Below are 16,690 nucleotides of genomic sequence, written 5' to 3'. Positions count from 1 at the left end.
GTCATGAGGTGATTGACAGGTTAATATATTTTCAAGCTATCAGACTAATAAGGCCGAAACGATAAATAACTGCCAGCTCTTACCTCTCCAGCTGTGTCACGGACAGTTGAACCTGGCTTCAGCTTCAAACGGTTGGCGAAGCCTGCTTTCCATGCCCCCATGTTGTGGAAACAGTCCTCTTTAAAATGCTGGCCACAGACATGCAAAACCTTTGGAAGTTTTCCGGGTACATTTCCTCCAAAAATAAAATTAATCCACTCAGTCCTCGTGGGTTCAGTGGATGGAAGTAAAAAAACGTTTTCGTGTTCATTTATGCAGCCACAAACAGAACAGTGCTTCTGTCGCTTAGCCATGTCCGCTAACGAGGGTTGCCGAAGAGGGAAAAACACTGGGCGCTAGGTGATTTTTTTTTAGAGGGCGGGCTTTGAGAGCCGGTAGACGGGTCCATCGCTCTGTGGGGAGTGGTTATTGTCCCTTATGACGTCATAACGTACACGCTTTCAAACAAGCTCATTTCAGCGCTTACTTCCCTAGAGGTGGAGCAGGGGGGAGAGAGAGCGCCTGAAAGAGTTTCACACTTACGGGTCTCCTACACATGCGGGGGGACCAGTATGACTGTTCCAAAACCATTAAAAAGTGAATTTTGCATAATATGGGACCTTTAAAGTTTTAACTAAAAAAGAAGTTGTTGCACCAGGTTTGGAAAGAGTTGCAATCCAACAAAATCCATACTGATAATTGTATAAAATAATATTCTTAATTATTTGTTGGTGAAGTCTTTTATAAAACAGGGTTTTCCAAGATCTTTGAAAAACGTGACAATATTGAAAATTTTATTTATACAGGGTTGCAACTTTGGCTATTTTTAATTAATAAGGTTCTATGCCAGTTTTCAAAGATGCAGCAAAAATATAATTGAGTGGTTCAGTAATTGTAAATATAACATATTTTACAATAGAAGCACTTATTCCATCAAGAACAGGGGCAGATGTTTTCAGTTCCGCAATGATTTCCTGCATCTCATTGGAATAAGATGGTTCAAACTCACTGACAGAAGAAAAATGTAGCCTTGATGTAAACTAATGGGTTGGCATTTGTAGTATTAATTTGTGTTGCTGCCATCAAAGTCAAAATAAGATAATATTTTCCATGAAATGGTAAAATGTCTAAGTTTAAACATCTGATGACTTGTTTATGTTCTAATCAGAATAAAATATGGGTGTATTTGCATTGTGCAAAATCTATGTATCATCAACACTGAAACATTTGAACAGTTCAAGAGAAATCCACACAAAAACAATTTTCTGCTCATCACTAATTTTCTAAAGTCTGACAGCTGGAGTGCTGCCTTTTGTCTGTGATTATTCTTTCTAAGCAGACTTTTAAGCCGCACATTCCAGTTTGTATGATATGTTAATGTTTACAATTAGATTATATTGTTTTAAAGCTCTGTTAATTTGCTATTGTAACACTGTTTTGTTTTCCAGTGGCTCATTAAAGGAACAGTTGTAGTCATACAACTTACAATCCACTATATTAAGTTCAATCAACACCCTGCTGCTGCCCATGGCATTAAATTCATTTTAGCCACATGGGAAGAGAATGAGGCTGATTGCTGCAGCTTATAGCTTACTGCTTCTTTATAATGTGACTCATTGGGAGGCTTTTGAGTTGTTTTTTTTATGACAAATGCCGATTGGTACTTTTATAACAGAGAGCAGATTATCCACTGAGTAACATTTGGGTAAATTCCTGACAGCTTAGAAATTAAACAAAGGGTAGGAAAAGTGTAAATCTAAATTTACAGCTAAGTAGTGGAAGAAAAACCTTTTGTCACAGCTGTTGAGTTATTCCACTCATGAGAAAACAGAGTGAAGTTACTGCATTTTCTGTGGTCATCATAATGGTGGTTCAAAAGTCAGATTAGTCTGAGGTTGCACCACATTAAACTGAGAATTTGTGATTAAGCTTTAGGAAATCTCACATAAAGCCTGGGGAGCACTTCTTGGCAATTCATCCAGTCACAAGAATGAGTTGAGCAAAGGCTGTTGCGACAATAAAACGACACACACACACACTCAAAAAAGTGAACAAATTCCAGCTAAGCATCATAAAATATATGAACATTTGTCTTCACCTAAAAGATGTTGTAAATTCACAATCCAAGTTTTACATTTCTGAGATGACAACAGTTTTTAGGCAGTTGTTTTGTTCCAGGTAGCACAACGTCATGTAACAGGAACTATGATCAATGAGTAAAGAACTTAAAAAATGTTGACATTGACAATGACATATTCAGCCTAAAGTGAGCTGCTAAGGAACCAACAAGGTTTGTCCCAATTCAGTGTCTGCACACTTCTTAGAAGGTGTCAGCACTCAGCAGTGTCCCAATGATAACTAGTGTGCTAATGTAGTGACTGTATACTCTCTTGCATTGTGTTGTTATGAATCACTCGTGGAATATTTTTGTTTGGCATCTCTTTTACAGTTTATTCCAGCATCTGGCAATCGAGGAAAACAACTCAGCTTTCTCTCATAACGCATACAGCAAGAAGCTCTAAAGACATGAGGACAGCTCTCAACAAACTGAGCTATCATTAAATTAACAGAATTGCACAGAATAAACGTATGTACCTGGCAATCAAAGAAAACACCTCAGCTTTCTGTCACAGTTCTTACAGAAAGAAGTTTCAAGGACTAGAATCAAACAAACAAAAGAAAAGGGGGTAATTTCGCTTAAAAAGCTACACTCCACTTGTTCACTGTACAAGCTGAGCTACATACTAGCTCATGCAACTTTGCAAGCTTGTTAAAATATTTAACCACACAAACTGTTCAACCTTTAAGCAAGTGAACAGAACTGAAGGCAATTTTGTTTTAATTTCTTTAGGAAAAACCGAACCCTATGCTAGCCTCGTAGCAGAGTTTCTTGCAGCGCAACGTATCACGAGGACAGCTCTCAACAGAGGGAAGGGAATTCCAATGACCTGCCGAAGCCCCCGGCACCGTGCTACACCCAAAGCTGTAACCACGGAAACCCACACAGAAGTGGAACCCTAACATAGTCTAAAAACAAAACAGTGCACCAAACCAAGTAAATTAGAAGTGCAATCTCCATCTCTGCTACACTAAAATTAGCAAGTGTATTATTGACAGCTACTGTGCTAACATTAGCAAGCGTGTTAATGATAGCTAGTGTACTAGAACCTTATGTTCTAACAAAAGTTGATGCCACCATTTTGTGGAGAGGAAGTTTTTAACGTATATAGCAGTCATCAGTTTGGCAGTTATCTTTTCTGTTTGTGAACTAAAGAAAAACAAGAGTAAAGCCAATCACAAAGCCAGCCTTTGATCAAATTATTTATCATAAAGGCTGACTTATCAAGCAGACCACAGAATAAGAGAGGATTTTTTTTCTTCTTCTTTTATGCTGACACCTAACCATGTACATACAGACAGCAAGGATTTTATTTCAACTTTGATTTAAGTCAAAATGGTTGATTTCTGGTAAAGATGGTAAGTGTTGAAATTATGCCACTGAATCAGCATTGTATTATGGTTGAATTCTGGCCATTATGTCAGCATTTAATCAACATGTTTCTATGTGCTGTGTTTAGTTGTGTCTGTTTAAGTAGAGAACTGGGTGAAACCATAAATGAAAGGGTAGGGGCCTTAAAAAGTGTAAAATTAGTGTCTTATGGTGTCAACAAAGGATCATGATATTATATTTGGTACAAATTCTTTTACTTTGACAAGTATTGTGTTGTTACAAACTTACCCAGAGGTTGCCTTTGGATAAAGACTGCAAGGAAGGTGGGGAACAGAGGAATCCCCTCTGAAGGAATTTTCTAAACTTTAATCTCTGTGTTAGTCAATGATATCTGCAGTGAAACACTGTTTCTGTTACTATGAGAAACGGTAATGGTAAAATGTTCACATTTTTTATATTATCTTTTATTAGACTTTCCGGTGAAAAATTTGGGTTTTATGTTAGAATTTAAAAGATGTTGTGTGGCAGAAGTTATAAATATACTTTACCATGATCTATCATGTCTATCTATCAAGAGCTAGAAAGAGCTAGCACTAGCTAAATCAGAGAGCAATGCTAATGTTAGCTGTGTTAGAAAAGAGAGGACATCAGGAGCTATTTTAACGCGAGTTAGTGTAAAAGTTTAGGTCACAAAAAAAAAAAAAAACTTTCTGTACTGCTATTGGGTAATAGTGATAGTAACAGTGACTCAGCAAAAATGCAGTTTTCTAAGCATGCATCAATGTGTTATTTTGTCAAGTGACTGAATCAAAGCTGCCAAGCAGTTCAGAGAAAAGAGGAGATGCCCTGGCAACCAGAGAGCAGCTAAGCTTTAGTACTCAGAGTCGTGACATTGTCCACATGATTAATTAAAATTTATTCAGTCATAATATGGTATACTGAGGCGTTTGCCTGACCTTGTCATAATATTGTAGATATTAACAGGCATCAAATGTTCCCTTAGTGTAGAGCACATCAGTAGAACTATGTTAAACTGTATCTTTCCTGTTTTAAAGAAATTCTATTTATTCATTCACTCAAGCATTCATTCATTTTTATTTGATACAGATCCTTTCAAAAATAGACCATAATAACTTGAATAAATGAATATACTTTCTAATATCACCAATTCTGTGCAATGGAAGCGAGTCAAAATGATCACATCTAAGTATGATGATGTACTGTGTGAGAATGGGTTCTCACTGTGTTTGCAATTCAATCTGTTAATGGAGAATTTTAGTCTTGTGTGGCATTAAAGATGCATCATGCAACTTTCCGACCATAAAACTCTGCATTTCTGAGTTGTTTGATGGGAGAGTGACATCTAATATGTGCATTTCTGAAGCTGCCCAGCAGCATCCCGAGCCTGAAAAAACACTATACAACTCTTCCTTCTTCTGGGACACCGGATGCATTGCACCGCACTCATATTGCAGCTGAGTTTTGCTTTATGCACCATAGCACACACTAGCAAGTGGATATCAACACACCGGCTGTTTTGAATTTGCATTGTGTCTGATTCAGCAAAGAAAAGTAAGACAACATTACTGGAGGAAGAGAAAAAAAGAAAGAGAGAGAGCAAGTGATAAGACAAGAGTCAAAATACGATTATCTTTTACTGGCCGGAGAGACCTTACAAGTACAGGTAGGATGCAAGATGGATGCCAAATTAGCCATTGACGGGTCTGTGGCCGACTGGTGACATGGTAGCCACCTGGCGATGATCATAGTTGCCTGGCAACGAGCGTAACTGCCTGGCGACGGCTGCCGGTTGCTGACAGCTGATTCACATTTCTGCCATTTAGCTGCAGAAAGTGGCAACAGGTTTAATTTCTTTGGTGCTTGTCACAATTTGCGACTTTGGTGCCTAAAAGGTTAAAAACAGCATTTCAAACATAATAACAAAAAGTTAGCTTTTTCTAAATTCATCCATTTTATTAAAGAAAAATACATTTCTTCTCGTTCTCAATGCGATACTTTTCTTTCCAACAAATCATATGTCTGTTGTTTGTTATCTTTGTTTTGGTTTGATGTTTTTACTCCAAAATTCTCCTTATCTGTCTTACACACTTACATAATATATATATATATATATATACATATATATATATATATATATATATATATATATGTATATATAAGGGTGGGACTCGATTAAAAAAAATATCTCAAGATATATCAAACAGGATTAAAGGCAGAAGTAGGCAAGTGACTGAACGGAAGAAAAACAAGGTCCGAACAGGTGATATCAAATAGCCAGGCAGTGTACAGCCATCTAATCCTGCTAATTACACACCATAATTATCCTTCAACATTATTTACGGTGTAGACTTATTAGTTTTTTTTGTTGTTGTTTTTTTTTGTTGTTGTTTTTGTTTTTGTTTGTTTTCTTTTCTACTCATCATCCTGGAATAAGTAAAGCACGGCCCACTTTACACTCCACTTATCATCAGGCCTACTAGCAGAAGCTCAAGGAAAGGCAGTCAATATCAAGACAGCAAGCACATTGAACAAGGAATAGGTTCGGGGGAGGGGGGGTCACTTTTTTTTCTTTCTTTCTTTTTTTTTTTTTTTTTTTTTTTGCCCTTAGACATCCCACTGACAAAGTCAGCCTCTGTGCCTTCAATATTATCAACCTCCAGCAGAGATTCATTATTTATGCTCTACATTTTAAACACACAAAGGAAACCTCTGGAGGTTAATCTAATTTATCAGCTGAATGTATGTTGGTGTGTGCATTCAAGCAATTTGTCACTCTTTCAAGATGCTCATATTTCTGTAATTGTCACAGCTTCTCAGCTTTTTCATGTCATTGTTCCCCTGTTTCCCAGAGCTAAAAGCTGTGATTTCTATTTATTTACTTCATGTTTTATATTTGTATTCCCACTGTAGCTGTATTTGTTTTTGCCTGTTCAGCTCCTCTGTGGCTTCATGTTAATGTTTATTGTTAAAACATGCAGACTTTCCCTCAGGGATCAATAAAGTTTCATCTGATCTTATCGATAGATGTTTACCGTCAGTGTCTAATTAATTTAGCTCGTTAGCAGCAGGTTGCCACAGATTACGGTCAATTCATCAAAGCAGGACAAAACAAGCTTGTTGAATGCAGATTGTTTCTTGTGGAGGGAGAATATACACTTGGATTCATCGTCCTTTTTTGTTCCTGAATGACCCCTGACATCGAGGGTTCATACAGGGGGAAAGTTATCCAAACCCCACCTAAACGGCAACTACATTTTGGAAAACAAGTCCAAAAACCCACGACCCATGACTGACCATGTTTACAAGTGACTTCACTTTAATTTGTAAAGTTTAAATCAACTTCACAATGCTTAAAAAACAACAAATTAATTTAAAATAAAAAGTGGGGTGGAACGGAGGAGACCATTTAGTGGTCTCCTTGGATGCACCCCGTGGCGACTCGCCTCTCAGTTTTAATTGCACCAAGACACCAAAACACAAGAAACACAACACACAAACAACACCTGGGGGGCCATGGCATGCGGTGCATGTCGGGCGGAGCCACTTAGGTGGCCCGGCTCCCGGCTCATTGCGGTCACTGCCCCTCAATTTTAATTGCACACAACACACACTACATAAACAGTCAGGAGCGGGGAGGGAGGGGGTATTGGGGACCCCTCACACCCCTGTTCCCCCTGTGTGTGGCTGGGGGCGGGCGGAGGGGGAGAGGGTGGTTGCCCCGGGGCCGAGTCCTGGGGTGGCTGCGCTGGTGGGCTGCTGGCTCTGTGGGTGTTGGGTCAAGGGGGGGTGCTTGGGGCTCGCTGCCCTCTGGTCCGCCTGGGGTGTCCCCCACGGGGCATGGTGGGTGGGTTGTGTGTGGCATGACTGTGTGGTGGTGAGTGATTGTGGGTGCGGCACGGGGGAGGGTGTGACTGTGGGGTTATAAAGGGTGCAGATTGGAGTAGGTGGGGAGTGGGGGGAGGGGGCCGATAGCACACTGGTTGCCGGGGTGTGCGGCTGGAACATCGGGGTGTGTGCTGGCCTACGCTGGGTGGCTGTCTGGGGGGGCCTGGTCCTCCTCGGCATGTTGCTGGCCCTCTGCCTTTGGGGGGTGGGGCGGTCGCCTCTGGGCTCCTGGGGCCCTGGGCCCTTCGCTCGGGCTGCCTTGGGTGGCCGGTCCCTGGCGGGGCCGGCGACTGCTGATCTTGGCCCACCGGGACCTGTGCCCCGGGACCGGGGGGGCTCTTGCTGGGGCTCTCCTCTGCCGCCCTTCGGGTGGGGCTGGAGTCGTCTTCGTGGTGGGGTGGCTTGTGTTGGTGCTCCGGGTCTGCTGCTGGGGGCCCGGGCCTCTGGCCCTGGTCTGCCCCTGGTCTCCGTGGAGGCGTGGTCGCATTTGCATGATCTCACTCACCACTCTTCATCACTGATCACTCCTTGTTTCTCATTCTCTGCATGCTGACACAGTCACTGAGTTGTCCAGTGGGTTTTAATAGTAAGCGATAATTTTTTTTTTTCCCTGTGAGTTAGTATCTGGTCGCTGTTATGTCTTTTTGATTTGGTTATTATTTAAAAACTCTTAATGACTAGTTTTTTCTGTGTTTCTGCTTTGGTAAAAGTTGTAGGAAATTTTCTGGTGTGTTCATGTACAGGTGTAACAGTTTGTTGTCTGGTGATGGTGTGGATTGAAGGGTCGTTTCCTTCTGTCTGTGATCTTTTTGTCTCCTTTCTTCTTTCCCTTTTGCTCTTTTTGCTATTTTCCATCTTTTTCTGTCCCCTCCGGTCAGGTCCAGTAAGATTACATATATTCCGTGATTCAAAGTAAATAAATAAATAAATAAATCACATTATCAAGAGGAGCCTTACCCATAGGCCTCCCCTTGGCAGAGCAAATTTGTTCAGCACGATACAGCAACCAGATTATCATTTTGCTTGCTATGATGCTGGACAGGACAAGTTTAAAAAAAATAAATAAAAAATAAAAATAAATAAATAAAAAGCCTATTATCTCACCCATTAGTCAACAGTGGGAACATGCCCATACAAATATCCAGCAAGTTATCCCAATCATTTTCCATTGCACAAACAGCTCTGCGTTTCCTTTCAACACCACTGTCAAGTCTTCAAACCTATTTCAATTGAAATAATTTCTATCCGCTGATTTGTTTCAAGCAAATGCAATTGTCTACTCTTTGAGGCATAGCTTGCCACAAGGTAAACCAGGCAAATGCTTAGGCCCCGAGCCAGAAGGGGGCCTCTGAGGCCAAATAACTTTGAACCAAGACAGAGTAGTGACAATGTGGAGAGTTTGCAATGACAGTGACCGACCACTACAAAACTCCCTCAAGGGGCCCCACCTCCATCTCATGGTGAGTAGTGGTGCATCTTATGTAAACAAACCGGAGAGGGTAGGTTTATAAAAATGAAAAAAATAAAAAATAAAAAATTCTATCCGGCAGTAACAACAAAAAACAAAAAGAGTAAAGAAGTGGGCAAGACAGTGGTAAGCAGTGCAGATAATCCAGAAATATATCCTCCTGATGACTACCTGGGTGTCACCAGACTGAAAAAAAAGCAGATAACTTAGATGATATCAAATTAAGGCTGTCTACTTTAAGCTAAGAATGTTAAATTTTAGAATTGATAGGGAAGAAATCTGATATGTACTACTGTAGTTCGTGGATGAAAGTTATTGTGTGCAGGTGGTGTTTATATTTTATTTCCCATGTCCAGTAGGCTTTATCCTTCTTAAAACTACTCATCTATGTGCTGTATTAGCAGTAAATGTAATCCTAAAGGGCCATAATGCAATTTTCAGCACATAGTTTTATCTTCTGTACTGGAACTTCATTAAATCATATTGGCCCTTGTTAATTAAATTAAAATAGCAAATAATAATGTAAGTAATGTGTCAGTAGAAGAAATTAAAGTTGTCAAAGAACATTTAAAAGTTGAAGATTTTGATGCTGTAACAACCACACCTTTAAAGATAACATTATTAACATATTCCTGTCATTGTTATAAGTACAGTATCATAATAAAAGGGCAATGAATGCCGGTTGGATGGGCCCCCTGTAAAATTTTTCTTGGGGCCCCCAGAGAAAAAAATTGCCTCTAGCTACCCCTGCCGTCAGTCTATCTGTTTAAAAAGCTAATGCTTCTGAATAGCGCTAGCTAATAGTAGAGAGTGGAGCTAACAGTGGTTGCGTCTTAAGCCAGAACTTAAGGCTGGCACACATTACAGGATTCTTCACAGATTTAGAAACCACACACTTGATGATAACTAAAGATAGATCACACAAGAATTCTCTCTGCACTATGCACACCACACACTACACACACTGTAGCACATGACATACTAACCGATTCTTCAGCAGAGTATCACGTTCTTCACAGTCAAGATTCCAAATCTCGTATAGTCAAACGAGACTTTATTGCACACAAACAAGGCGGGCAAACAGGAATCAGCAATAATGGTAGTTTTCTGGCTCATACTTTCCAAAAAACATGCACACACACACACACAAAAAAAAAAGAAAAAAAAAACTATGGAAAAAGTTTCTGCAGACTAGCAAAACTAGTCATAGGAATAACATTGCATTTCTTTTTTTAGTAACAAGTAATCTGATTATTTTTCCCATCATTATAACGCTGTTACCATTGCTGCTGGAGTTTTCAGACCCGTCTAGCAACTGTATTTAAAACAATTGACTAGCAACAATTCTATTAAGGTTTTCTGGTTTTATTGAAGACTGACATGAAAGCAAATATTGTTTACTTCTTCTCAATGAGCAGCAGATACTGCCGCAGGCCCCTCCCTCATCCAAAATAACACACAGCTGCAGTCAGAGCAGCATATGTTCTCCTCTGGTAGAAGTGTCAGACTGAAAATGAAGCATGTAACACTGACAATGGCTGATCTCACCCTGTCCTCAGCTGCAGAAGCAAACTCTAGATACGTGGAATGTCAACTCCTGGCAGGGAAGGAACCTAAGCTGGTGCACAAGACTGAGCGGTTCCATCTAGATATAGTTGGACTCACCTCAACGTACGGCCTGGGCTTTGGAACCACAGTCCTCAAGAAGGGATGGACCCTCTTCTATTCTGGATATGCTCCCGGGGAGAGACGCTGAGGAGGGCATACTCATTGCCCCCCAACTTGGTGCCTGTATGTACAATAGTTCAGAGTACCCACCATTTTTGGAGTCCTTAGGCAGGGTGTTGGGGAGCACTCTTTCCGGGGACTCCCTCATTCTGCTGGGGGACTTTAATGCTCATGTAGGCAATGACAGTGAGACCTGGAGGGGTGTGATTGGGAGGAATGCCCCCCCCGATCTGAATCCAAGTGATGTTTTGTTATTACACTTCTGTGCTCATCATGGATTATCCGTAACAAACACCATGTTCAGGCATCTACATGTGCACTTGGCACCAGGATACTCTAGGCCACAGTTCGAAGATCAACTTTGTAGTTGTATCATTGGACTTGGGGCCGCATGTCTTGGACACTCTGGTGAATAGAGGAGCGGAGCTGTCAACCAACCACCACCTGGTGGTGAGTTGGCTCAGATGGTAGGGGAGGATGCCAGTCAGGCCTGACAGACCGAAGCATGTTGTTAGGGTCTGCTGGTGGCAGATTCCCCTGTCAGAAAGAGTTTCAACTTATATTTACGGCAGAGCTTCAACCATGTTCTGGGTGAGGTTGGGGACTTTGAGTCCGAGTGGGCTGTGTTCCGTGGCTCTATTGTTGAGGCGACCAACTGGAGATGTGACCATAAGGTTGTCAATGCCATCAAGCTGAAGAAGGGGTCCTATCGGCCCTTACTGGCCTATGGGACTCAGGAAGCTGCCTAATTAATAATTTTTGCAAATAGCTTTATATAACGTGATGTGATAGGTAATATTTGTTTTTGCACAAATGTCTACATTTCACATCATTTCCTTGTTTTTATTCTGTGCTGTCGGCGTCGCAGTTTCCTGTTTGTACAGATTTTGTGCTTACAGGAGGGTCAAAGTTGCCAAGGATGTAGGAACATTCTCCCGCCAAGTTGGGTTTGTATAAATCCCAAAAATTGACTATAATTGGCGTATGCCAGTTTTTGTTAGTAGGCCAGAAATGAGACCTGTCACAAATGGTTAAAAACGCTGAGGTGTCCATATATTTTTTGACCCTGCTGAATACACCTAAATATGTCATGGGATGGACTGGAATCATCCAGGCCACATTTTGGACCTGCTGGTGTCTGGAGGGAAATACATTTTTAATAATTGTTCAATAAAATGAGTCATTTGTGTGCTGAAATTACAAACCATTCCAGAAATTTCTCATTCAGGACTCTTTATTTTTTTGCCGTACTTTTGTATATTGTACCATTGAATTGCTTCATTCATTCCCTCACATTAATAATTCAGTAATTCAGTTCAATAATTAATATCCTTATCATCTCCTTTCCATTTCCCCTGCCCCCCTGACGCTTTCACTTTGGACCACTTGGATTAATGTAGTTTAACTTTGTTGAACTCTGATTGGATGTTTTTTTTTTTTTTTTACAGCAGTGCTCTTTGGGACTCATAGTTGACTTATTTCATGAAGCACATTGTGGACTTTTTTTTCTTTTTAAATCAATGAAGCAGAAATTTCTCAGCACAGTTTCTCTTTGTTTGATGATTAATGATGATTATCTGTGGAGTACTGTGGGGTTATAATGAATCTTGTTGTTCTTCTGCCAGCATAATTAACTTAATTTCCTAATAGTTTGAGTCTGCCGGTGTGTTTCCTGCCCACATGTTGCTTCAGTAGGCCCAGTATTTTCTTCAGCAACTCTAGAAGAGAAATGGTCCCTGCACATTTCAAATTACAGCAGATAAAAATATATATATATTCAATTCTCTTCTCACGTTTTAAAATGAAAAAAAAAAGAAAAAAGAAAAAAAAAAAAACACATCCTGTTCTGTTTAGAACACTCCTGCGTTTTTACATTTAAATTATTCAACATTAGCAATTTGCTTTATTTATGTTTATTTTACATTTTCATTTTATCAAACATTTATCCAACTAATTTACCAGACATTGTATACTTGTAAAGACCAGAACCATTGAGCCCATAGACTGTATATAAAAGATGGACGGAGCCTCCGTGACGTCACCTGTACGTTTCTGAAGAGCTGAATTGAAGCTAATTGGGCAGTTCCCACCGTGGCCATCTTGGCAGCATTATCCGTTGTTGTCGTTCCCAGAAAATCAAAAAATGGGTAAAAAGGTGGAGCTGAGACGGAAGGGTAGGTAGGTGGGCTAATGAAGGTAGGTGGGCTAAAGCTAAGGTTCACTGTTAGCTGGCTAAAAATGTTTGTGCTACACTCTCCTTTCTTGCCTCAGATATTGTATACCTGTCAATCAAAAGGACACTCCCCTAATTATACAGAATTTTAAGATTAAATAACATCCAAACGGATGAGTAAAAAAAAAAAAAAATTACTCCCCTCATAGTTGTCCTGAAGGTAAATTTGACCTATGAATCTTAAAATGTTTTGTATTTGTATTTGTTTTTTTTGTTGTACCAGGCTTTAAAACATGTTTATTTCTGCTGTGAAGTTGGGATTTGTGCTGTTTTGGAGCCAGCCCCCTAGCGAATGAGGGGTGAATGCAATTTTTTGCACTTCCGCATAGGCTTCACGTTTTACCGCCGGAGGTTGCCACTTGATTGAGCCTCACTCATCAAATATTCTTATGAACAAATTAGTCCTAAAAGCCCAGTATGGAACTTTTGACAATTTTTAAGTGAGGCTTATTCAGCATCCATCTTGCATCCTAACTATGCCGTGAGCTTTCTTTAGCAAGTAAAAATCAGTCCTAAATCTTGCTCTGTCCCTCTCACGCTTTCCTTTCCTTTCTTCCTCCAATAATGCCCTCTCTGTGTCTCAAAAGAGCCAGTGCGGAAATCAGCTGTAATGTCATGTGGCATCCTGGAAGCAAAACTTGAAAAGCGCGATTTCTCTGCCTCGGGTTTCTGCTGAGTGGCAGCAGTTCCAGAAACGTACAGAATAAATGTCACTGTGCCATGAAACCAGTCAGAAACGCAGAGTTTTAATGTCAGAAAGTTACATAGTGCTTCTTTAAGTCCTACTTTAGAACTTTTTACGAAGATTGTGGCTTTGACGAAAATCTCCCACGAACACTCAGGAGTGTCTTTTAAAAACCGTAAAATAATGATGAGTTTGAAGAAGAAAAAATCCTGTTGTGAGTTCATTAAAATATAACATTAAATGACAGTAATTATAGCAAAGTACTCTAACTACTCACAGTCATGACAGAATTTACTTCTGTTGCAGGTCTTTCTAACACCATTAGTACCATAGATGTGCATTAATCGCCAGATTCATTCCTTTTTTTTTTTCTTCTTTTTTTTAAACCTGTCATGTCCAGCATCTCAGCAAGCTGAATGATAGTCTAGTTGCTATGTTTTGCTAAACAAATTTGCTCTGCCAAGTGGAGGTTTATGGATATAAAGCACCCTCTATAATCGGATTCATTTATTTATTTACTGTTATTTATTTACTTTGATTTATGGAACCTATGTAATCTTGCTGGACCTGACCGGAGGGGACAGAAAAAGAATGAAGACAGCAAAAGAAAAAGCAGAAAGAAGAACGAGGAGACAAAAACACAACAAATAGAAGGCAACAACCCTTCAATCCAAACCATCCCCAGACAACAAATTGCTACACCCGAACAGAATTTATATATATTTTGCTGTGACAAAACCTCAAGTTAACCAATAAAAACAGTAAATATACAGAGTGGTGTTAAATTGTAATTCATTGATATCAGTATTTCTCAGCATAACAAACCTCATCTGTAAAAACACCACAGTAATGAGCACTTATAACTCCTGAAGCTGAACAAAGAGAACCTTCTACTGCATGAACAAACTCTGAAAATGTGATTAGTGCAGTACAGCAGAGGCAGCAGAGGACACACTGAGAATATTGATATCATATTATAGCCGATCAGGTTGGATCCACACAGACCCCTGGGTTAATTTATGCGAAGGATGCTGGGAGGAGAAGTTGACCACCAAGGTTTAAACATCTTCAGGAGGAAAAACAAACTGTGGTAACAGACAGAGATTAAATGGTATTGACAGCTCAACTATCTGCTTTGTTCTAACTTCCATTAGATATTATTCTTAATTTGTCTTTGAATGAATAACATTTATATAACCTTAATCAAACATTTAAATGCAGAGTTGTTTTGGTCTACTTGTACAGTGCATCAAAAGGTCACAAGCACTGAATCATTAGAAAAAGAAGTGAAAGTGACACAAGGTTTGAGGGCTTGTGTCTGTACAAGAGGTCATGTTGTATTCTAGTAACATGTGGAATTTCTAAGAAGTAAAAAAAGTTTAGGATGACACAGAGTTTTGCGTCTCTGTGTGCATGTGACTGATTTGCAGGAAAACAGGAAACCTGTGCCAGATGGAGCAGATGCAAGGATGGGACCTGCCAATCACAGCTGACTAAGTTAGTGATAGCATCCAATCACTGTGTAGCTTAGGAGAGGCTAAAAACTGGGTCCAGGAGCTTAGCGGGAGTTCTGTCTGGGTTCCGAACAGTAGAACTCAGTTTTCTCTGTAACCAGCGAAAAGGAAAACTTAGATGGAAAAATCCAGAGCTCTGTACTGCACATTTCTCATATCAATTGTAATTAATAAATTTTGTAGTCTTGAGAGAAGTTTTCCTGTCTTATGTGATCCGGGTAAAAGAACACGTGTAGAAGAAAACCTCAGGTAAAAGTATATTGTGGGTAAATACCTGTTCTCTATTACTTGTGCATTCTTAAGTTTTTCTCTAACAACATGGTGACTCCCGACGTTCCTGGATCCGGTATGACATAATTATTAAATGTTTTTGTATTTCATATACTAAATTTTCTCTCTTGGTTATCAGATAAAGACTTTTGAAGGACACTTTTCATCATCCTCTACCAGGCTCAGGGACTAATGGTCAACCACATAAAAAGGTAAGAACAAACCTCTTCTAAATTGTCCACATTGACTAATTTAAATTTATGTGCCTGGTCAGGTAACAGATGATGTAATGTTGGTATGAGAAATGGGGCTTTAAGAAGTTAAAAAGAAGTAAAGGAAAATACGCGTAAACGGTCTGGGACCATGGATGGTCTGGGACCATCAAGGATATGGGATCCTAAGTTAAAAGAATAAAATGGTCTGGGACCGTGGATGGAGGTTTTATTTAGAAAATTACTGGAAGCTTTTACGCTGCCCCCATGTCTGACTTTCTGTCTGGTCCTATCTGAACTGCTGAGGTTAATGCTTTATGGATGCGTGCTCTATCAACAATAGACTCAGCCCATATGTTTAGCAGAGCCACAACGCACTTTTGGGAAGCTTCTGACAGGCACCAAACAGCGTAGCCAGAACGCAGTGGACACGCACCCGTGTAAATTGGCCTTTAGACTGTTTGTGTCTGACGGTCTATTGATTGAAAGGGAAAAGCTGTTATTTAGTGTTAATATTTCTTATTTAGTTAAATAATTTTAAATCAAGCCAAGCTTTTTTTTTACATTTGCTTTACAGTAAGAAGATAAAGGGCCCAGAGGACTGTCAATACTCGTACTAACAGAGTTGCCAAAATGTCCATTTCTGTTTTGTTTTAATTTCATTTTAGGAAATTTAAGGACAACCACTGTTTTACATATTCAAGACAAAAGAAAAACAGATTAAATTAATCTGTCACCACTTTTAAAGGTTAATAAATCTGTAAGTCATCTGCAAAGCATTTATTCATTTTTTATACCGTTCAGTTCAGTTTCACGGGGAAGCTGGAGCTTATTCCAGCATTTAGCAGGCCATCACAGGGCCAACACAAAGAGACAAACAACCACTCACACTCGCATTCATTCCTTGGGAGAAGTTAGAGTGACCAGCCGGAGTACCTGGAGAGAACCCACGCATATGCAAACTCCAACCTCCAACTCGAACCTCTCCCCAGCCGAGGGTCGAACCAGGGACCCTCTTGCGGTGAGGCCACAGTGCTAACCACCCCACCACTGTGCGGCCCCCATCCGCAAAGCAATGAAACAAAATATTGTACTTTTAAAAAATGAACTCCTGCGGCAACATATACAGCACAAACAAGACTGGACCCAAAACTGAGCCTTGGGGCACACCACGACTAAGAGGG

The sequence above is a fragment of the Melanotaenia boesemani genome, chromosome 7 (genome assembly GCF_017639745.1).
Source record: "Melanotaenia boesemani isolate fMelBoe1 chromosome 7, fMelBoe1.pri, whole genome shotgun sequence".
Classification (NCBI taxonomy): Eukaryota; Metazoa; Chordata; class Actinopteri; order Atheriniformes; family Melanotaeniidae; genus Melanotaenia; species Melanotaenia boesemani.
The sequence above is the reverse complement of the archived record's forward strand: the minus strand, read 5'-3'. Positions refer to the sequence as shown.